Source organism: Acinonyx jubatus, chromosome B2 (genome assembly GCF_027475565.1).
Source record: "Acinonyx jubatus isolate Ajub_Pintada_27869175 chromosome B2, VMU_Ajub_asm_v1.0, whole genome shotgun sequence".
Classification (NCBI taxonomy): domain Eukaryota; kingdom Metazoa; phylum Chordata; class Mammalia; order Carnivora; family Felidae; genus Acinonyx; species Acinonyx jubatus.
In genome coordinates this window covers 78,465,113-78,487,985 of record NC_069385.1, presented here as the reverse complement: position 1 = coordinate 78,487,985, position 22,873 = coordinate 78,465,113, and the positions used below count along the sequence as shown (strand labels likewise).

The window sequence follows — 22,873 nt, the reverse complement described above, 5'->3', positions numbered from 1 at the left end:
TCTCTTTCTGCCCCTCCCCTGCTCACACTCTGTCTTTCTCTGTCTCTCAATAACAAATAAACGTTAAAAAAAAAAAAAAAAAAAAGAAAATGCGTGAGAACACTGAAATAATGGAATATCTTTCTAAAAATTACACATGTGTTTTTAGTATGCTTATGTTTATTCCCACCTCTCTTTCTTCCACCTGTTAGTTGTATATATAATATACATATGCTATATATATTTGTTTTACATTGCCAAGATTTATATTTTTTGCATTATGTTACTTGGCAAGGATAATTACTAGAGTCATAGTTTTACTTCTGTATTTAAATTGATTCACTGCTCACCATTGGTCTTATCACAGTTTCTACATCATTTATTGCCCACTTTCTATCATTAAGTACAAGGAGGGTCCATAGTACTCCTATTCCATGAATTCTTTCCTATGGAAAGTTTTCAGTTGATTGTCTGCCTCCAAGATTAGACTGAGTGGGCATCGTTCTTAGGTCTTATTTTACCTTGTTTTTAGAGGTGACAAACTGGTTACCAACCAGCCAGGCCAGCTAACTTTGGCGGAGGCCATCGAGAGGACATGACCTTGGGTCCACCCTTAAGCTGGACGCGGGCAACCAGAGGCTCCTCCCTTGTCTTTGGAATGTACATTCTGCCCACCATTATCACACTGTTTCAAGGACGTACGCTTGAGAGAGTGTGTTGCTGTTGAGGCTATTTGGTCTGAATACGTGACTATAGCCGGTTAAGGCCTCTGTATAAACTTAAGATTCTGACAGCAGGTGCAGAGATGTACGCGGCTTCTCTCGCAGTTGCTGAAGACAAGTCTTGTAAGTTCCCCTGCTTTTTAAAAACTGCTGCCTACCAATCTGGAGCGGTTTGCCCCTTTCTTCGCTCTTTCCCTGCCCTCGATGTCCTAACCAACACTAACAGACGGACTTTATTTTCCTTAATTGGGAGAATTAAGAGAGAAGTTTGGATTTCTGGATTTTCTTGAAAATAGCAAAGATCTGGTAATATGACTTCCTTTTAACTGTTTCTTACTCTATTAAGGCAAAGTTGACTGTAGCTCTCTTGTTTTGGTGATGTGTGTGCTCTTTAATTCAGTGAATCCAATCTGTTTTGACCCTTTATATATGTTCTGCTTCACCCTGTGGGACACCAGACTTAGAATTTTTTTTTTGACATTTCTCTATTATTTTATGGCACTGAGTATGGAACTAGTCCTTTTACTATGATTTCCCCATTCACTTGTTGGTGGGCTTACTTTATTTGCATTTGTTTTTTCCCTCAGGAAGGTCTTATGTATTGTATTTCCTAAGTTCTTTCATTTTTGGCCTGTCTGCTTGTTGCCCTTATTCCAAAACACATGTGTCTGGTTATAATCTATTTTGATATAGTATAATTTTTTTCGCTCAAGATATTGTAGATATTGCTGTACTGTTTTCTGGTTTAGTATGTTGCTGTGGAGAAGTCTGCAACCAACCCGACTTCCATCCTTTTAACTGACTTGCTTTTTCTTTCTGGATGCCTGAAAACTTATTTCTTTGTCCTTGAAAGTTAATGCCTTAATACTTAATACCTTGTGATGTTGATCTTTCTATATCTTTTCCTCAGTAGAGAAGCTCTGTTCTTTAATCTGAGCTTCTCTCTCATTTCAAGGACTTTTCTTTTTAATATTTCTGAATATTTCTTCTGTCTTATGTGTTGCATCACAATGACAGAGGCATAAAATATCCTTCTGTTATACTAGCTTTGCCTTCTATCAGCTTCTTTCGAACTTGTTTTCTGATATCGGGACTATCTCAAGCCTTTCCTTTATCCCATTAATATGACTTTAGCTCCTTCTTGCTCTTTCTAATCTATCAACTAGAGGAGTAATGATTCTAATGGTGTCGTCGCAGTCCCAGTTGATCTCTGCAGACTGCCTTTATTACCTACTTCTGTTGTTTTAGGGGCTTTCATTTTTTCCCCCTTCATGTTGCCACTAAGTCCTTGCACACAATGAGTCAATGTAAGACAGTCTCTTAAGCTCTTAGAATGTGTTTTCTTTCCAAGTAAGATTTTTCTGTCTCTCTTGTAGGTCATGTCACTTTTCTTCCCTGTATTTCTGTTGTGCTTCTATATAATTGCAATGCCATTTCTTTTCGTCTCGCTCGTGCTTAACATGCTTTGGTTGCTCTGGAAGTGTGTCTGTGAATTTTCCAGGATCCCCTCTCCATGAGACCTCTCCTTCTCATCTTTCTCTCTCAGAGCTGCACTCTGAGATCTGGGTGTTGCTAGCACTTAATTTTTCCCTAGCCTCAGGTCAAGAGAGGAGGGATGATGGAAACTGTGACTCTGCTTTTTCTTCTCTGATTTGGGCAAATTTCCTGTTTCACAGTCTACTCCATCTACCTGGAGTGTGTTCTCTTCCTGAGCCCTTCAGACCAGTCTTCTGGCTTGTGTGTGAGACCTTGAAGCTTATGCTTCTGGTAGATGGGTTGTTTAAAATCTTCATTTTCCTTGTTTCACTTCCACATTTCTCCCAGTTGTGAGCATTCACCCTTCTTCCCCCTTCAGGATAACACTTAACTGTGGGTGTAGCCCCGTTATCATGTCAACTGGGGGACAAAAGGGGTTTTACCTTCTGCTTCATCTCTCAAGTTTTGGCTCTTGTGAACAGTTTTTATATTTTTCTTATTTATCTGACCTTTTGTCTTTATTTCTGCAGTGTATTGCCAGAGGTCTTGAGCACCCTCTATTATTTCCTCTCCAGCTGGGAGGGGGAGAATGGTGGTCCCTGGAAGTTTTCTCTTCCTCTGTGGGTTCTTCTGGTGGAGATGTTTGCCAGAGTGCTCCCTTGACTTTCTCACCAGCAGTCTGCTCTCCCAGCTTCCTCTCTATTTTTAGAAATATTAGTAACATTTTGAGGACTTACTTGAATCATCTACTTTCCCTACCATTTCTTCTGAGAGATGCAGATAAGGTTAAAAGACTTCTTGGAGCAAATGAGCCTCTTTTATTTATTTGTTTGGCCACCTCTTTTCAAAGTTTATGTCATGTATTTTTGTTCCTTTCATCAAGTGTTGGAGTGAGCAGATTCTCTCATTGTCTACTACCCTAACTGGGAGGTCCAAACTATTTTGCCATTTTTTTTCATTGTTTTTCTCCTTTTAAAGAAGGTGGGCTGATAGATGTGTATTTTAAAAAATTTCCTATCATGGACTTATGTTTCCCTGACTGTTTTAAAAGTTAAACATATTATGTTCAAACAGATTTTTATACCATTTATTTAAATTTGTTATAACTATGTTTGTAACACATTAGACCACAGTTTCTTTTTTGAGCTGCTTCCATCAGTTTTGATGTGAGAGTTATACTGGTTTTATATCAGGACATGGGAAGATGAAATATTTTTATGCATTCTGAAAAATTTAAACAGCATGAGAATTCTATATTTCTTGAAGATTTTGTTGAATTTACTCATGTATCTATCTGGTCCTAGTTGCCATTTCAGGGGTACATTTTCGTAACTATTTCATTATTTATCATGGTTTTCAGCCTATTTTTGCCTCTTGAATTAATTTTGGCAACTTTCTAGAAAATTACACATTTTATCCAGATTTTTCTTGCTTGACATCTCAAATTTTTATAATTTTTCAATCTGTGTTTATAAAGCACTTCTCATTTCTTTCATATATATTTGTATTTCCTCTTTTGAATTATTACATGTTCCAGAATTATTTTTTCTTACCTTTCCAAATAACAAGAGCTTGGATTTCTTTATCAAGCTTAGTCTCCCTTTTTCTAATACATTAATTTTCTTCTTTATTTATTGATTTGAATTTGTATATATTAGAATGCCTTTCCTCACATTTTAGCTGGAGAGATATTTTGTTGGATTATATATTTATATCCCAGAAAAACTTACAGGTTTTCACCATCATCTTTTAACTTTTGGTATTTTAGAGGGCAAAGCATTTTTGTGCTTTCATATGTGACATGTATATTTTGTACCTAGATTCTTATTTCTAAAGTGAAAAAAGAGGGAGAAGGATGATGTGTCATTGTTGGTCTCATTCTGATGGTCTTTTTTTCAGTTCAGGGAAGTTTTATTTTACAATATTTTTGGTTATTATTTTTGTTCATTTGCTTTACACTTGAGTAGAAATTATTTGAATGTTGGCTTCACAGTCTTCTTTCCTCCTTATCATTTCTCTCTTTTCCCCCTAATTTTCTACATACTGGATTTTTTTTTTTAAGCCCAATTTGGAAATGGCTAACTTGTCCAAAATCACTGAAACAGTTATTCTAGGATTTAAGGCCAGTTTTATCTGGTATCAAAATCTGAGTTCTTTTTTTTTTCTTAATGTTTGTTTATTTTTGAGAGAGAGAGAGAGATAGAGAGAGCGCGAGCATGAGCAGGAGAGAAGCAGAAAGAAAGGGAAATACAGAATCTGAAGCAGGCTCCAGGCTCTGAGCTGTCAGCACAGACCTGACGTGTGGCTTGAACTCAGGGACCATGAGATCTTGACCTGAGCTGAAGTCAGATGCTTAACCAACTGAGCCACTGGGGCACCCCTACTACTTCAAATTTCCAATATATAGTCTACTACTTACTGCTACCAATGTGCTTTAAATTTTCCTATGGATTATTTGTAAATTTTTTGAAGTTCCACTTGCTTCTTTATTTTTTCTTGCATCCTGAAGTTTTTGCAACTTAGCTTTTGTACTTCTTATAGCTTTCTGTGTCAGAGAGCCCTCCTTCTTTGTATTTTCTAGAGAATTCCATCCAGAAAAACAATAACACCACCAAAACAACAGCAATAAAGTAAAAATTACAACATCTAAGAAAGAAAAAAGGCAAGATGAATTTGGTTTATTTTCTAAGATATTTTTTTCTGCCTACAGTACATGGTTGTCAGAGGTGAGCTCTTCTTCCATGTTTTCAGACTCAAGATCCATTTTTTTGCCCCTATAGTGTTGCTTTCAGGTCTACAAGAATGTTTTTTGGTCCTGGTGCTCATTCTAATCTCTAGATTGCAGGAATTTTTCACCTAGAGTAATCTGTGTCCTGTAGTTTGCATCTTCTCTTATCTATACAGTCTGATTATTTGCAAGAGCTCTATTTTGTAGGTTCACATTGCCATTAGGATAGCCTCTGCTCTGTGGTTTGCTTGGCTTGGCATGATGGTTCTCATCATTGCCCTCTTGTCTTCTGGAGGTGCTGTTTGAACAAATGTAGATGGATTAGTGGGAACTTGACTGTGGCTGGTGTAAGAAACAGCACATTCATGGCAGAAGATTGGTAGTCCAGCATCATGGCTGTGTGGCTGGCCAGAGAAAGAAGGGCATGAAAGGAACATGCTAGGCTGAATCAGCTCCATTTCAGGGACCTTTCTGAAGTCTCACAAACACTTTCAATATATGTCATGGACAGAAGTTAGTCCCATCTTCGCTACCCCACCCCAGGTGTCAGGGTAGCTGGGAATGTAGTCTTCTGTTTTGAGTTGCAGTATATTGAGTAGAAAAATCAGGGTTCTGAGAAGGATGGGTTGGGGACAGTGTGGGAGGACAGACATTTGTGTAGGTTACTGGCAGTCTTTTGTCACTGCGTGGGTCTTTCTGAGTCTGAGCTGACTGCAGAAGTGATTAAAAAGTGTTCCATTATTAACTGTAAGCTGCAGAAAGGGCCAGCATGGTCACACTTATGATTTCTTCTCAGACTTGCTTATACCCCTTACATTGTGTTCAAACTTATTTCTTCCTCCATCTTCAATGATTTCATGGAACCTGCTTTGTGGGAAAGATGACAAAGTGCTAAGGTCTCACAGCGGGTGTCTCATCTTTCCACCCCCTCTCTTTTGCAGGCCAGGTTTATTCTCTTGAGGACAATGACGAGCAGATTAATCATACAGTGGTTAGTCAGGCTTGCTTCCCTGATCTCATGTCCCCCCTGCCCCACAACCAGCACTTTTCTCAGAGTCCCGTAGCTCTGCCTTTGTCTTTCCTGCCGCTACCAGGATTAATCTCCCAAGCACATCTTTCTCTTTCTTCCCACTCTGTTTCTACTAATCACATTAATACCATCAACAGGGATGACTAACACTTTTATTGTGCTTTACTTCCTACAAAGTGCTTCCTCATACTTTTATTTCATTTGCACTTCAAAACCCTCCTACAGACTCTTTTCTTAAATCTTCCTCAAGACGCATGTTTTAGAGGTTAGTGATTAAACAAATCTATGTGGTTAGGTGGTAGAACCCTAACTCAACCCAGACCCCCTAACCCCAAATCTCATGGTCTTTCTACCACATGGTGATACAGGTTGTAGCTCTTATGCATTGTTCTCAGCAGGGACAGTTCAAGTGATAAAATGTCCTGGATCAGCGGTACATGGAGAAGGTAGCCTGTAAGGTGCGCCTAACTGAAATAAAGATCCTGGGGTCCACATATGTAGAGATAATCTTTGCTACAAAGTAAGAATAAACAGGAACACCTGGGTGGCTCAGTCAGTTAAGCGTCAGACTCTTGATTTTGGCTCAGGTCATGATCTCACATTTTGTGGGATCGAGCCCCATGTTGAGCTCTGTGCTGACAGCATGGAACCTATTTGGGATTCTCTCCCCCTCTCTCTTTTCCTTCCCTGCTTGTGCGCATGCGCGTTCTCTCTCTCTCTCTCTCTCTCTCTCTCTCAAAATAAGTGAACGTTAAAAAAAAAATGAACAATAATAATTCCCAGATATCTATGCATAAGGACATATGGACTCTAAAACATGTTTTTTCTCTTACCAAATATTCCTCAAACTGGACAATACTAACAGGACAGACATTGCAGAGGTTAACAAATAATGAACAGCTGCAATAGCAAATCCTCTCTTCCTCTGGAGTGTTTTATCAGAGCTTGTATGCTCCTGGCTTAGTGCTAAATGTTTTCACCAAGGGAAGCAATCCATGGGTGGAAGCAACCATGCAGATCAGACGATTATGTTTCTTTCCAGTGGATCAGGGTCTCATAGAATGGCCTCAGATAAAAGAGGAAGCTGCAGGCAGAAAACCATGAACTCTGGTGGCTGGCTGAAGCAGAAAGGCAAATAGATGGTAGCAATGTTGTGATAATGTTTCCCAAGGGAAAGTCAAGTTAGAGCGCTTTTTAGTCAATGTGAGAAGCACAGCACACATAAGTTCAGATCAAGTTTTTAACTTCTAAGCTTGGATTCCTCAAGTTATTTCTTCACTTTTAAAGAAAATCTCTGAAATCTATAATGCATCATATTATTCAAGTTTCTATTTCACTTTAGCCACCATGCTGGCCATATTTAGACATAAACATATTTGCCTAACTTAGCTTCAGTCCAATGCATTCAACAGTTCTTCAGGAATTTATGATTTTACTACCAAGAGCAGGCAATGGTAAGGTGGATTGTTGCAAAGAAGAGGTCTTGCCTCTCATGGAAATATATAACCTCAAGAGGGTCCCTTGTATTTCATCCCTGTGCTGTCTGCTCTTTTGTATGATGTGGCATTTGATCATTAGTGTGATTTGTACAGGCTAAAGATAATATGAGCTAGGTAACTTTTAAAATAATACAATACTTATTTCTGTTATTCATTAATTTATTTATTCATTCATTAAGTCATTCAAAAGATATTACTGAAGTCATTTACCATGTGCCAAGAACTGTTCTATGAGCTGGGGGTACAACAATGAACAAGACAGCCACAAATGTTGTCTTCAAGAAAATAGTGCCTGTGGGATGCACAGTGCCTCAGGAATAGCCAAGAGGAAAGAAGAAATAGACATCACATCTTTGTTTTCCATAAACTTGAACCAAGTTCAAGAACTTCAAACAAGAAGCCTGCTATCCATTGGCCCAAATATATGTGTCATTGGCCTCTACAGTTAAAAAAAATTTAATATGTATGTCTTTAATATTAATGCCTTTAATATTAATGTATTAATAAATTAAATTTAATTAATTTAATATTAATGTGCACTCCAGTGCACAACACTCTCCGTCACTATTTATCGTGTATACCTGACCTACTTTTTAAGTTTACTTTATTCTTGTGGCCCCTGAAAGTGTTGGAATCTCAGACAGTTGGACTTAAAAATCCTGGAAATTTAGAAAATTGTAAAGAAAGTAAAAAAGAGAAAAGCGTTCTTGGACCCCAGAGACATGTAGGTGGAGACATGGAGAGTTCTGGGTTTTGTTGTCAACCACACACTGAAAAGAGATCACTCTCCAACCCAAGGGTGGAGAGAAGTGGGCAGTGGATCCCAGAGCAGTGGATAATTTTGCCTTCTGGGAGGGCGTTGCAAGCATGCAGAGGACAATTGCCCTGTAGGACTTTTGGTCAGAGTGGTTTGTGGAAAGGTTACAGAGATCCTCATGGTAATGGTGTTACAAAGAAGCAGCAGATCCTGGATGTGGAACAAAATCCATGACATCCCAGCTATGATCTATGTGGATTGAGGACCAATATTTGATGACCGGTACTAAACTCTGTGCCACGCCTGGGCCTAGGTATGGTCCTTGAACTTTCAGTATCACAACCTTTGGGTCAGGAGGACACCTCACACATAACTGAGGTCACATTTTTCCCAGCTGGCATAGCTCTTGGATTTGGCAATAAAGTTGAGTACTGGATAGTCAGGAACATGGTAATTTTTGTACACTGCAGTCAGTGGACTTAGATTCATACCTGTTTTGCTTGAGTATATGAGGGAGCTTCCATCACTTCCCCTTAGAGGGGAGGAGAAGAGGGCTTGAGGAAGATCATATTTATGGTGCAGGATAATTTTCCTTGTAATCAGTCTTTGCTGCTGTCATTTATGAAAGGCTTGGTGTGTGAGCTCTCTTTTTCTCTTGTAAGTTAAATTTTTTTTTAAAATTTATATTTTAGGTAATATACAGTACAATATTAGTCTCAGAAGCAGAATTCAGTGATTCATCACTGGCATATAACACCTAGTGCTCATTACAAGTGCCCTCAATACTCATCACCAATCTAGCCCACCATCTCCCCACCTCCCTCCATCAACCCTCAGTTTGTTCTCTATTGTTGAGTCTCTTGTGGTTTGTTTTCCTTCTTTTTTCCCTCCCTTCCTATATGTTCATCTGTTTTGTTTCTTAAATTCCACATATGAGTTAAATCATATGATATTTATCTTTTTCTGACTTATTTTGCTTAGCATAATACATTCTAGCTCCACCTATGTTTTTGCAAATGGAAAGATTTTATTAAAAACAATTTTTTTTGATGTTTATTTATTTTTGAAGGAGAGAGAGACAGAGCGTGAGGGGGGAGGGGTGGAGAGAGAGGGAGACACAGAATCGAAAGCAGGCTCCAGGCTCTGAGCTGTCAGCACAGGGCCTGATGCAGGGCTTGAACCCGTAAACCACGAGATTATGACCTGAGTCGAAGTTGGAGGCCCAACCGACTGAGCCACCCAGGTGCCCCAGATTTTATTTTTTATGGCTAATATTCCATTGTATATACTTATAGCACATCTTATTTCTCCATTCATAAAGCGATGGACATTTGGGCTCTGTCCATAGTTTGGCTATTGTTGATAATGCTGCTATAAACATTGGGGTGCATGTACCCCTTCAAATCTATATTTTTGTATTCTTTGGGTAAATACCTAATAGTGTAATTGCTGGATCATAGGGTAGTGCTATTTTTACTTTTTGGGGGAACCTCCATACTGTCTTCCAGAGTGGCTACACCAGTTTGCATTCCCACCAACATTGTAAGAGGGTTCCCCTTTCTCTGCATTCTCAGCAACATCTGTTTGTTCTGTGTTGTTAATTTTAACCATTCTGACAAGTGTGAGGTAGTATCTCATTGTGGTTTTGATTTGTCTTTCCATAATAATGAGTGATGTTGAGCATCTTATGTGCCTGTTAGCCATCTGGATGTTTTTGAAAAAGTGTCTATTCATGTCTTCTGCTCGTTTCTTAATTAGGTTGTTTGTTTTTGGGTGCTGAGTTTGGTAAGTTCTTTATAGAATTTGGATACTAACCTTTTATCAGATATGTCATTTACAAATATCTTCTCCATTCCATAGGCTGCCTTTTAGTTTTGTTGATTGTTTCCTTTGCTGGGCAGAAGCTTCTTATCTTGATGAGGTCCCAACAATTTATTTTTGCTTTTGTTTCCCTTGGATGTTCTTTCCTGTTTTGTTGAAGATTAGTTGACCATATAGTTGTGGGTCCATTTCTGGGGTTTCTGTTCTGTTACATTGATCTATGTGTCTGTTTTTGTGCCTATACCATACTGTCTTGATGACTACAGCTTTGTAGTATAGCTTGAAATCCAGAATTGTGATGCCTCCAGTTTTGTTCTGTTTTTCTTTTTCAGGATTGCTTTGGGGTCTTTTGTGGTTCCCTACAAATTTTAAGATTGTTTGTTCTAGATCTGTGAAGAATGTTGGTGGTATTTTGATAAGATTGGCATTAAATGTGGAGATTTCTTTGGGTAGTATAGACATTTTAAGAATATTCTTCGAATCCATTAGTGTGGAATGTTTTTTTCCATTTCTTTGTGTAATCTTTAGTATCTTTCATAAGCCTTGTATAACTTTCAGAATGGAGATCTTTTACTTCGTTAGTTAAGTTTATGAAGTCAGTATTCCCTTGATTGCAAAACCAAACGAAGACCCCACTAAAAAGGGGAATTACAGGCATATATCCATGATGGATCTGGATGCAAAAATTCTCAACAAGATTCTAGCAAATTGAATTCAACAGTACATTAAAAGGATCATTCACTATGATCAAATGAGCTTTATTCCTGGGCTGTAGGGCTGGTTCAATGTTCACAAATCAATCAACATGATACACCACATTAATAAAAGAAAGGATAAGAACCATATGATCCTGTCAATAGATGCAGAAATAGCATTTGACAAAACACAACATCCATTCTTGATAAAAACCCTCAACAAATTAAGGATAGATGGAATGCACCTCAACATCATAAAAGCTGTATGTGAAAGACCCACACCTAATATTATCCTCAAAGGGGAAAAACTGACACCCTTCCCCCTATGGTTAGAAACAAGACAAGGATATCCACTCTCACCGTTGATATTTAATATAATACTGGAAGTCTTAACCTCAGCAATCAGACAACAAAAAGAAAGAAAAGGCATATAAATCAGCAAGGAAGAAGTCAAACTTTCACTATTTGCAGACAACATGATACTCTGTAGAAAACCCAAAGGACTCCACCAAAAAAATTGCTACAACTAGTACATGAACAGCAAAGTCACAGGATAGAAAATAAACATGCGGATATCTGTTGCATTTCTACACACCAGTGCTGAAGCAGCAGAAAAAGAAATCAAGTCCCATTTACAACTGCACCAAAAACAATAAGATAGCTAGGAATAAGCCTCACTAAAGAGGTAAAAGATCTGTACTCCCTTATAAGTTTTTATCGCAGTTCTTTCCTTTTTCTGTTGTCTCCTTCATCCTCATATCCCTTGGTTCAGTGTGACCACATGGCGTATTTCTGAGACTGTAATCTCCCTCGCAAAACGACTGCTGGGAAGCCCCTTCTTTCTCAGGCCTTGCAGTCTCAGCTCCATTCCATGGCTCTCTCTCTGCCAGCTCCTTTACTCACTGCCTCACCAGAGCTGTCCGGTGAGCTGCTCTAATGTGGGCAGCAACCAGCAGCCTCAGCTGCCACGGAGACTTCTTAGAAATCCAAATCCTCAGGCTGGACCCCAGACTCAGTGAATCCGAAAGCAGTGGGTGGGCCCCGGAGTCTACCTTTTAACAAGTCCTCTGTGGGGCTCACTCCAGAGCATGCTCAAGTTTGAGAATCTGTCCTGGATGAGGAAGTACTTGAAGAATGTGGTGCCCTGTGGCAGGCAAGGGCAAGGGTGCCTGTGGGTGAGAATGCAGCTGTCCTTTATGAAAAACATACTACACACTCAAGCACATGATTAAATCTTCAAGCTCCTCTGTATCAATTACAGCTAATTTCCTCTGCACTGAAACCAATGTTTTGACCTGTGGGCAACTTTGGGGAGAATCATAAGGTCTAGAGATTTTGCTTTATTTTTAGTTCTCCTTGCCACATTATCTTTTTTTTTTTTTTTTTTAATCACATCCCAGGTGTTTTCACTGATACATGCTGGAGATTATTTCATCATGTTATTATTGGCCAAAATAGAGACAGAGGGAGGGAGAGGGAGGGAAGTAGGGATGAGAGAGAGAGAGAGAGAGAGAGAGAGACAGACAGACAGACAGAAATACAAAAAGAAAAAAAGATTTGACTTTGCAGAAAGCATGTGGAAAGTTAGATGGAAATTCTTGTGTGACGTGTTGTAAGAATACTATAGATTTTCTTCTGGTAATTATGCATGCTTTATATGAAACTCTTCATAAAAACAAGTGTAGAAAGATGAGATTTAAAAAACCTGAAAACTGGACAAATTTAATATTTCCAGCAAGCAAGTCAACAATCAGCAAGCCTTTTTTTTTTTTTTTTTAGCTTCTGTGTTTCCATAACATGCAAAGATTTGCTGCCTACTTGTTTGCATTTTCACTCAGCAGTCTAACATGAATGGAGTGCCTCACTTTTTCTCAGCCAGTCAAGTACTGATTTTGCATCACAAGGGGAAAATATAAATGTAGGTCTTTCTAAGATGATCTCAACCACAATGTTAGAAAATTGCTAAGTGTTAGAAATCTCAAGTACAGTATTGGCAGGAGCAAAGGTTCACGATTTGTGATGCATAGTGTAAAATCCCTAGATTCTGTTTTTAATAATCAAACCGAATAAAAATGGTGGGGCTGTTTAAATCTCTATTAAAAAAACCGGAACCATCAAACCTCCTGGGTAATAGATTTGAAAGAGTGTCAACTATCAATATAGATGATGAAGCAGGAATCCTGAACATTCTCCACATTTAAAGTAGAATTCCCAGTGGGTCAGTCACTAACTCTGAAAAAATCTGCTTCCTGAATTCCCCAAGAATACTGAATCTTATTTAAAAATGCATTTAGGATAGAAGTATCTCTTTATGATTATAAAAACATTTCACTCCTATGTTACAGTTAGTTCATTTCTGAGTATGTACTTTTCCTTTGTGGCAGTAACCACCCACTCAGAGTCATTTCCATACTGACGTGAATTGTATTTCACTGATGATGCTGTTATATATTATAGCATTCACTGGCTCTTGTCTTCTCCCCTCATTGCCTTGAGGGAAGGCAGTATTTAGGCATCAAATTATTGTTTTAACACAAAGGATGAGGTTGTTGGTCAGGGGAAGTGAGAAAATTTACTTGATTAGCAGAATTGGTTTGTTCTGAAGCTGTTTGTGCAAAAGAAAGCCAAGTAGAAATGTTCATGTTTCAATCAGGAAGAAAGTAAATGTTGTTTGTGTGTAAATAAAGATACTAAAGGGGAAATGAGGCATTTTAAAACGCAGAGCAGTTGCTTTTGGGTTTATCCTCATGATAGTTGCTGATATGAATAATTATGTATTGGATGTTAAATCAGATTGGATTTCCAATTTGACACTCTCTTCACTCTCCTCTTCCTCCTTCTCCTCCCTGCTATTCCCCCTTCCCTCCCACCTCCCACCACTTTGTCATCTGGTATATTTATTTGGAGGATGTGTGCATCATTAAATTCAAAAAATATTTTTCACTTACCTACCCTAGGTGAATAACTGAGGCTGGTATAGAGATATGAAATGCAACAAGAATGGGCCTCTGTGGGGATGCCTGGGTGGCTCAGATGGTTGGGCGTCCGACTTCGGTGCAGGTCATGATCTCATGGTCCGTGAGTTCGAGCCCCACATCGGGCTCTGTGCTGACAGCTCAGAGCCTGGAGCCTGCTTCGGATTCTGTGTCTCCTCTCTCTGCCCCTCTCCCACTCAAGCTCTGTGTGTGTCTCTCTCAAAAATAAACATTAAAAAAAAATTAAAAAAAAAGAAAAGAATGGGCCCCTGTGGATAAACATGAGTGCAGTGCTCGAGAAGTTAACAATTTAGTGGTGACGCAGACATGGACACAAAGAATTATAACATAAGGCAGAACTTGCTATGTAAAGCTATAAACATAGTTTAATTTGTAGCCAGGTGCATCGTTGCCCAGTACAAGAGAGAATTCATACTTGTTTTTATAGAAGAGATAGATTTGAACTGGACCTCAAAGTATAGATAATATTTGAGAAGTGAAGCTGGAAGTAAATGCTGTTTCACAGGAAGGTAACAGGTGGGAAACATGGCTTGGGTGGGATGCATATGTCATGAATTATGGTTATGGAAGAATCATTAATATAAATTTAAAAACTCAGACTATAACAAAGACTTAAATAAAGGGGTGTAAAAAATACTAAGTGCTTAGCAGAATGCCTCAAATGTGGAAAGCTGGGACCTGAGATGGTCCGTTACATCCTTCCACCCATCTCCTCCGCCACCTTAATGACAGTGGGGCTACTCTAGTTGAGAAATATATTTTCTAACCTCGAAGCCAGAAAGCAGAGATGATATTGGGTAGTGGGTTCTAGGAGCAATGGGTTCTATGAATCTGTCTATAGAACACCAAAGTACCCCAAAATTTCAGGCCAGTTAACCAAATAATTACTCACTGTATGTGCTCCCATATATTATTTGTTCAAATTGGTTCAGATCAGGTTTAACATTTTATAAGCAAAATGGATTACTGAGTCAAATTTTAGAATTAAATGTACTGGATATTTTGCAATCATGTAGACCCAACCTATATAAAAAGAATCCTGGCCAGTGAATTGGCTGGAATTATTGTTAAACAAAAGCCATAACACTGTGTCATGAGGTTGAATTTAGTTTTCCTACCACATTTTTTTTTCAAGTGAGTCACTAGAACAACATCCTGACCCTACAATATGTTACCAACGAAAGCAAATCTTTATTTTTCTCTGGTTTCTCTTTGCAGCCAAGCAAGTCTTTGGCTGTATTATATTCATCAGCAAGAAATCCCCAAATACCAGGAAGCATACCAGCATCTGCATGGGCCATGGATTCAGGACAGATTTCAAATCCTGGAAGAGAGAATTAATCTCCTCCTCTTCTTGGGCATGCTCTAAAGCAAAAAATGATTTCACTGACCCATGTCAGACTTAACACTTTGTTTCTCAGAAACAGAAAGGGATCTTCAGCAGGTCTCATTTGTTGAGGATGGCTGCATACAGAGCATGAAACAGGAAATTGGCCTTTGCAGTGTGCAGAAATGAGTCTTTGGCCATGGTGTAGCCTTGTCTAAAACTCTTAAAGCTAGGATTCCTGCTGAGGCTTACCCTGAGTGTTTACATGTCAAGATCAGATGAAACCTTTTCTCTTTTCCAAGTCAGCACTGCTATTCTAAGAGGTCAGCAAACAGTATTTACCTTTAGCAGGGGACATTGCAATGACCAAAACATTAGGTATGGATATGGGACAGGTGGAGACCCATTTATCATTAGCTAACAGTCTGTATCTCCCTACACATAGTCATTGGTAGGGAAGTAGGAATTTTCTTTGACTTAGATCCCCAATTGCAGCAACATGGTCTTCTCCACAGTGAGCTCCTGAGCAGCTGCTTAGGACAAGGACAAGACTGACAGGAATGCCAGATGTGTTTGAACTAGGATAGGGTGTGGCTTTGCATGCATATCTACAATCCCTGATGTAGCCAGGAGCTTGCACAAGAACAGATGTGGGCTTTTGTTATATTTGAAACAATAGTTTTGTTCACCTCTGAATATAAAATAAGAAATTCTCTGAGTCCTAACACTGAAGGAAGACATAAATTATGATCATGTTTTCCATACTTTAATATCTCCTGAACTGAGAGCCTAATGCCCCAAAATAGCTTATGGTGGGAAAATGGTACACTATTTACATAGTATTTAAATATCTTTCACTACTGTTAAAGTCAGAGTACTGTTAAAACTCAGCATCTGGAGACAACATCCAAGAATATCCTAGGGTGTTTGTTTGTTTGTTTCTGGCACTGTTACGTCACTATGTCTTTCAAACTTTCCTCACTGCATAAAGAGATCTGTGATGTTCCAGAGGAGATATTTTTTTGTCCTTTTCCTACCTCTACAAAGGAGATATTCTTTTTTTTTTAAAGTTTTTTAAAAATTTATTTTGAGAGAGAGAGAGAGAGAGAGAGAGAGAGAGAGAGAGAGAAGGCAGGGGTGGTGCAGAGAAAGAGGGAGAGAGAGAGAATCCCAAGCAGGCTATGCACTGTCAGTGCAGAGCCAGCTGGGGAGCTCACACTCACAGACCATCAGATCATGACCTGAGCTGAAATCAAGTGTTGGGAGCCCTAATGGGCTGAGCCACCCAGGTGCCACTAGAAAGAAGATATTTTTAAAATTTTTTTGTTTATTTTTATTTGTAAGAGAGAGACAGAGTATGAGCAGGGAGGGGCAGGGAGAGAGGGAGACAGAATCTGAAGCCCCAAGCTGGAGCACAGAGCCCCACATGGGCTCATGAACCATGAGATCATGACCTGAGCCGAAGTTGGATGCTGAACTGACTGAGCCACCCAGGCGCCCCATAGAAAGGAGATATTTTAACCAACGTTGACAGTTGTAGCTCCTTGGAAGTCTCTTTGGTTCGTCCTCTTCTATAATGACTAGATCTAGATTCTCAAGTTCCACAAAAGTCAAGGTGTCCTTCATGTTTTACTTCCTGATACTTTAAGAGCTCTGCTGCTCCAATGAGATGGGCTTAGATTCAGATCCTGGTTCTATCACTTACTGATTATGTGAACATGGTCAACTTATTGCTGGGAGATAGTTCTCCATGGTTGTCTTGTGTGTCTTCACATATTTCAAGCAGAGGCACTGACTGCCTTTGTTTTAGACTTTGTTTCAAGCATGTTTGTATAGTGACTAACCTTTGAAGATAAAGATAGTGTTTCCTTCCAGAGCAAAGGGTAGGCATGCTTCGTGTTCATTACAAAAATTCTTATAATACAGACTGTAAAAATTCCTATAACACATTATAACATTCCTCTAACTCAGTCTATGCATGTGCAAGTGTTGTTACCTGACCCTCTTTGTGTGTTGTGTGGGAATTAAGATTCAGGAAATTGGCAAAAGAAAATGTTAATACTCTGGCTACTGCTAGTGCTGTGAATAAGTCCTTTGTCTCTGACTCAGGGGTTTCATGTCTTCCACAAGCCTCAATGAGACAATTGAAGGATAGTTTGTTAGCTTCCAAGTATGGTAAAATTAATACTTACTTAATAGTATTAATCCTCAGTATCCTCACCTGTAAACTAGACTTCACAAATAGTACTGACATCCTTCTAGTAAGGACAATGAGCTCAATACTAATCATATACTAGGCCAACAATCAGTATTTGATAATGTTATTATTTAAGTGATACTTTCACCTCCTACCTTAAATAAACCAATTCTTATGTGTAGACTTATTTTGAAAGAAAACTTCTGTTAAAAGCTTCTGTTAAGAAACATACAATTTCAATTATCCCTTCCTAGAGGTACTTCCTCTGGGAGTCATTTTCTTTTATCTGTGAGAATCACACTTTCTCTTCTCATTTTTTTTTTGCAGTACAATTTTATATAAAATCTTGAATGAATCTGTATAAGCTTCCATTCAAAAACAAAAACAAAGTTTCCTTTATTTGTTCTCATGGAAAATACAAGGGAAAAGGAAACTTATAGAAAAACTTTCTTAGCTTAGTTTGACTTATGATTAAAAACTTAATTTCTAAAGTATCTTCTCTTTATTCCATAAGAGAACTATGTGAAAGCACAGTAGAAAAGCTGGTTTCAACTGAACATGTCAGCCTGACCATGTGAGAGCCTAAGCCTAATATGTAGGTTTATTGCTGCCCTTGATACATGAAGACAGAGGACATATAAGTTGTAGATATAATTATGTTACTTTTTTTTAGGTTTATTTATTATTTTGAGAAAGAAAGAGAGTTGGGGAGGGGCAGAGAGATAGGGAAAGGGGGAGAATCCTAAGCAGTGCAGAGCCTGATGTGGGTCTCAAACCCATGAACTGTGAGATCATGACCTGAGCCAAAGTCAGACCCTTAACCAACTGAGCCACCTAGGTGCCCCTATGTTACTGTTTTTTAAAAACACATCTTCCTTAAATCCCTTTTACCTATAGGGAATAGTCATAATTGTTTGGCCTGGTTTTATAGGCCCTTCTGATCTGTCCAGCTTTACCTTCAGTACTTCTGCTTCAGTTCCTTTACTTCTTCATAGGTCCTTGAACACTGTATGCTGTTCCCCTTTCTGTAAATTTTAGACATATCTTTCCGTCTGGTATGTCTTTCCCTTCTTTCCACTTAACACACAATCCCATTCATCCTTTAAGGGTAAGCTCAAATTTTCATTTTTCTGGGAGCCTTTCTGACTTTATCCAAGTAGAATTGGCTTTATCTTTTCTTTTTCTGGCTCATGCTCTTAGTTAATATAACTATTCTTTCCTTAAAGAATTGATCTCTCTATATTAATTGAGCTATGATCTGTTTCACCTAACTGATTGCTAGTGGCTTGAGGGTAGAGATCATCTTACTTTTTTTGTGTGTGTCGTCTTTGACATGCACATGGTAGATTCTTTTCTTTTTTTTAAAGTTTTTATTTATTTATTTGAGAGAGAGAGAGCAAGCAAGAGAGCACAAGCGTGGGAGGAGCAGAGAGAGAAGGAAAGAGAAAATCTCAAGCAGGCCCTGCACTGTCAGCATGGAGCTCGATGTGGGGCTTAAACCCATGAACCATGAGATCATGGCCTGAGCTGAAAGCAAGAGTCAGATGCTTAACTGACTGAGACACCCATGCACCCCTGGTAAATTCTGTTCTTATCAATGGGCCATAGAATGGAACTGGTCCACTTTTCTGAGATTTAAGCCATGGAATTTGTCTTATTGGCACTTGGTTAACCTCAATGGTTCTCAACATTGGTTGCTCAATGGAATCACAGGGAGAGCTTTGAAAAATACCAGTTGTATGGGCTCAGGTACTCTGATGGTAGCATCCACACTCCATCAATTAAGTTATTTGGTTTTCAGTGGAGTCCAGGGCTTTTTAATAATAATAATAATAATAATAATAATAATAAGCACTTATATATCTCTTAGTGTATATTGCATTCTTTCAGGTACTGTTTTAAGTACTTTATTTATATAAATTTATAAGCATTTTTTTTGAAAGTCAACATTGAGAACCACTACAGTCTGGCTAAATAGCAAGAAAATATGATCACTGAAGTTAAAGTAAGATAATGACACCTAATGACAGAACTAAGCTGGATTCTTTTAGCAGAGCCCATATTTTTTGTTTATTTGTTTGTATTTGTTTTAAATTAAATACAGGAATGAAGAACAAATTTCAGTGGGTACAGTGTGATGAGTTGTGGTTAGACCAGAAAACATTTTCAGTGACTGCAGGAAGAATTCCCATTGCTGAATAAGTTAAACATTAAGAGTCACTTTTCCAGTTTAAGGTCCAGGTCTCATGAGACAACACTTTATTAACCAATTTGCCATAAAAATTTGTCTTTGCTCACTGAAGCTTTTTGCTTTTAAAATGGTGAAGCTAATTTAATTTGACATCTTTGCCGTTATTTAAAAGAAATGTAACATCTGACTTGAAATCAACCACAAGAAAAAATTTGGAAAGGTAACAAATACTTGGAGACTGAAGAACATCCTACTAAAGAATTAATGGGCCAACCAAGCAGTTAAAGAGGAAATTAAAAAGTATATGGAAGTCAATGAAAATGATAACACCACAACCCAAAACCTCTGGGATGCAGCAAAGGCGGTCATAAAAGGAAAGTATATAGCAATCCAGGCCTTCCTAAAGAAGGAAGAAAGATCTCAGATACACAGCCTAACCTTATGCCTTAAGGAACTGGGAAAAAACAGCAAATAAAACCCCAAACCAGCAGAAGACAGGAGATATTGAAGATTAGAGCAGAAATTAATGCTATCGAAACAAAAAACAAAAAAACAAAAACAAAAACAAACAAACAGTAGAACAGATCAATGAGACCAGAAGCTGGTTCTTTGAAAGAATTAACAAAATTGATAAACCACCAGCCAGTTTGATCAAAAAGAAAAAGGAAAGGACCCAAATAAATAAAATCAAGAATGAAAGAGGAGAGATCACAACCAACACAACAGAAATAAAAACAATAATAAGAGAATATTATGAGCAATTATATGCCAATAAAATGGGTAGTCTGGAAGAAATGGACAAATTCCTAGAAACATATACACTACCAAAACTGAAACAGGAAGAAATAGAAAATTTGAACAGACTCATAACCAGTAAGGAAATCGAATTAGTAATAAAAAATCTGTCAAAAAACAAGAGTCCAGAGCCAGATGGCTTTCCAGGGGAATTCTACCAACATTTTTTTTTTTAATATATGAAATTTGTTGTCAAATTGTTTTCCATACAACACCCAGTGCTCATCCCAAAATCTACCAACATTTAAGGAAGAGTTAACACCTATTCTCTTGAAACTGTTCCAAAAAACAGAAATGGAAGGAAAACTTCCAAACTCTTTCTATGAAGCCAGCATTACCTTGATTCCAAAACCAGACAGAGACCCCACTAAAAAGGAGAACTATAGACCAATTTCCCTGATGAACATGGATGCAAAAATCCTCAAGAAGATATTAGCCAACAGATCCAACAATACATTAAAAAAAAATATTCACCATGACCAAGTGGGATTTATACCTGGGATGCAGGGCTGGTTCAATATCCACAAAACAATTAAGGTGATTTATCATATCAATAAAAGAAGGACAAGAACCATATGATCCTCTCAATAGATGCAGAGAAAGCATTTGACAGAATACAGCATCCTTTCTTGATAAAAACCCTCAGGGAAGTAGGGATAGAAGGAGCATACCTCAAGATCATAAAAGCCATATATGAACAACCCAACACTAATATCATCCTCAATGGGGAAAAACTGAGAGCTTTCCCCCTAAGGTCAGGGGCAAGACAGGGATGTCCACTCTCGCCACTGTTATTCAACATAGTATTGGAAGTCTTAGCCTCTGCAATCAGACCACACTAAGAAATAAAAGATATCCAAATCAGCCAGGAGGAGGTCAAACTTTCACTCTTTGCAGATGACATGATACTGTATATGGAAAACCCAAAAGATTCCACCAAAAAAACTTCTAGAATTGATTCATGAATTCAGCAAAATTGCAGGATATAAAATCAACACACAGAAATCAGTTGCATTCCTATATACCAACAATGAAGTGACAGAAAGAGAAATCAAGGAATTGATCCCATTTACAGTTGCACCAAAAACCATAAAATACCTAGGAATAAATCTAACCAAACAGGTGAAAAATCTATACACTGAAAACTATAGAAAGCTTATGAAAGAAATTGAAGAAGACGCACACACACACAAAAATGGAAAAAGATTCCATGCTCCTAGATATGAAGTACAAATATTGTTAAAATGTTGATACTACCCAAACCAATCTACATATCCAGTGCATTCCTTATCAAAGTAACACCAGCATTCTTCACAGAGCTAGAACAAATAATTCTAAAATTTGTATGGAACCAGAAAAGACCCTGAATAGCCAAAGCAATCTTGAAAAAGAAAACCAAAGCAGGAGGCATCACAATCCCAGACTTCAAACTATACTACAAAGCTATAATCATGAAGACAGTATGGTACTGGCACAAGAACAGACACTCAGATCAATGGAACAGAATAGAAAACCCAGAAATGGACCCACAAATGTATGGGCAACTAATCTTTGACAAAGCAGGAAAGAATATCCAATGGAATAAAGACAGTCTCTTTAGCAAGTGGTGCTAGGAAAACTGGACAGCAGCATGCAGAAGAATGAACCTGGACCACTTTCTTACACCATACACAAAAATAAACGCAAAATGGATGAAAGATCTCAATGTAAGATAGGAAGCCACCAAAATCCTCGAGGAGAAAGCAGGCAAAAACCTCTTTGATCTTGCCCGCAGCAACTTCTTACTCAACACGTCTCTGGAGGCAAGGGAAACAGAAGCAAAAATGAACTACTGGGACCTCATCAAAATAAAAAGCTTCTGCACAGTGAAGGAAACAATCAGCAAAACTAAAAGGCAACCTACATAATGGGAGAAGATATTTGCAAAAGAAATATCAGATAAAGGGTTAGTGTGCAAATTCTATAAAGAACTTATCAAAGTCAACACCCAAAAAACAAATAATCCAGTGAAGAAATGGGCAAAAGACCTGAATAAACACTTCTCCAAAGAAGACGTCCAGATGGTCAACTGACACATGAAAAAATGCTCAACATCACTCATCATCAGGGAAATACAAATCAAAACCACAATGAGATACCATCTGACACTTGTCAGAATGGTTAACATTAGCAACTCAGGCAACAACAGATGTTGGCGAGGATGCGGGGAAAGAGCATCTCTTTTGCATTGTTGGTGGCAATGCAAGCTGGTGCAGCCACTCTAGAAAACAGTATGGAGGTTCCTCAAAAAACTAAAAATAGAACTGCCCTACCACCCAGCAATTGCACTACTAGGCATTTATCCAAGGGATATATATTTCGAAGGGACACATGCACCCGCATGTTTATAGCAGCACTATCAACAATAGCCAAAGTATGGAAAGAGCCCAAATGCCCATCGATGAATGAATGGATAAAGAAGATGTGGTATATATATATCATACACACACACACACACTGGAGTGTTCCTTGGCAACCAAAAAGAATGAAATCTTGCCATTTGCAACTATGTGGATGGAACTGGAGGGTATTATACTAAGTGAAATTAGTCAGAGAAAGAAAAAAATTGTATGACTTCACTCATATGAGGACTTTAAGAGACAAAACAGATGAACGTAAGG

General features: G+C 38.3%; 1 long non-coding RNA gene across 8 annotated transcripts in view; it reads left to right on the top strand.

The window, feature by feature from the left end:
• The first annotated feature begins 267 nt into the window (after window positions 1-267).
• LOC113598785 (uncharacterized) overlaps window positions 268-22,873 on the top strand; it is a 603,234-nt gene continuing 580,628 nt past the window's right edge. For 2 of the 8 annotated variants that reach the window (XR_008298504.1, XR_008298503.1), the window contains exon 1: window positions 285-824. This is a non-coding gene — a long non-coding RNA (uncharacterized LOC113598785). Of the gene's footprint in view, window positions 825-22,873 lie in introns of all 8 variants that reach the window. The other 6 variants (XR_008298499.1, XR_003419502.2, XR_008298502.1 and 3 more) reach the window with 6 other exon arrangements.